This window comes from Phyllostomus discolor, chromosome X (assembly GCF_004126475.2).
Source record: "Phyllostomus discolor isolate MPI-MPIP mPhyDis1 chromosome X, mPhyDis1.pri.v3, whole genome shotgun sequence".
NCBI classification, from domain to species: domain Eukaryota; kingdom Metazoa; phylum Chordata; class Mammalia; order Chiroptera; family Phyllostomidae; genus Phyllostomus; species Phyllostomus discolor.
This window is the reverse complement of record NC_050198.1, coordinates 92,191,275-92,192,807: the sequence shown is the minus strand read 5'-3', so window position 1 is coordinate 92,192,807 and position 1,533 is coordinate 92,191,275.

The window sequence follows — 1,533 nt, the reverse complement described above, 5'->3', positions numbered from 1 at the left end:
CACTTAGAATGTTTACTATCTATTGGGGTAGATGATTGGGTAGTCATTCTGCTTTGGCATCTGAGTAAAGTTTCACAGAACTAGAGATTGGAATAAGCCTAGAAAAATAAATTAAAAGGTTTAGAGAGAGTGTGCTGAGACACCTCAAGTAGAAGAAAAAGGAGATGGGTGAGGGGAGATGCAAAATTTTCTTTGCAGATGCAGAATTTAGACCACACCAGTGGTAGAATCATACAAGCCTAAAAAGTATTAGTAGGGTGATGTCTGAAATATAAATATAACTATATATTTGGATCATTTTCAGAGAAAGTGAGCCTCTGTGTGACTTTGGTTGTTGCTAAACATTAGACACATGGCCTTGATGAAAGCTTTTCTGGGGACATGAAATACCATATTTTTTTGGACCATACGATGTACCTAGGTTTTAGAGGAAAATAGGAAAAAAACTTTTGAAGCAAAAAATGTGGTAAAATATTTAATAACAAATAATATAATATTTCACCAATGTAAATGTAAACAGAACTCAATAGCAGCATTAACAACCATTATTCCTCCCAAATTTGGGGGGGGGTGCATCTTATAGTCTGAAAAATATGGTCTCTACAAAACTGACTGGATACTAGTGTTTTTCCATCTGTCCTAGGTGAAATTAGTGATATTTAGAACTAAATGATTTTCCAGAATTTCACAATAGGAGCATACTTTCATTCAAGAGACAGGAATGAATAATCTCTTTAGTGTTGTACAAAACAAGGCCTGAGCCAATATTTTGAATCTATTGGCTATTATTTCTGTATTGAGAAAAAATGTACTATGCTGGACATACTGATTGGTCAATAAAATAGCTCACAGTCTAATAAATTCTTAGATTTTATGGCCTTTAAAATAAAAAAAAATAACTACTACTCGTGGGTTTCCAACAGTAGTAATGAATGAAAGTCTAAAAGTCAGTACTTATAAAATATCATTAGATTTAATTAATCAAACATAGGTTATGGTTTCTAATATAAATTACATCTGCATACTTAATACATGCTTTCACTCATATAGCAGTACAATGGTAATTCATCACATACATATATAAAATGGGTGTCTCAAGTAAGGGCCACATAAAATTGTTTTTACTGGTTTATCCCTCTGTCAAGATTTTGTAAAAAAGAGATTCAACAAACACAACAGACATTAAAAGGTTTTCACATAACTCAGTGATGCCTCAGACCCATGCAGCGAGCTTACTCTATTTGTACTTTGAGACTTGCCTTAAATATATCATAGAAAGTTGTAGAGGAAAAGCATTATTGTTAGCATTCAGGCAAATTTCTCAGAATTACACTGGATTCAGCTCGGGGTAGGTTATTTTCATTGTGACTTCCCTGTGGCCTGTCTGTATGTGGGGCTGCTTGACCTCACTGCTTAGTTACTTCCCTGTACACTGTGTGGGCTGATTTCTGAGGTGTTGATTTACCCTCACAGTGGCTTCAGGAAAACTAGAGAACTAGGACAACAGTGTCAATTCTCTGTTGGTTTTACATT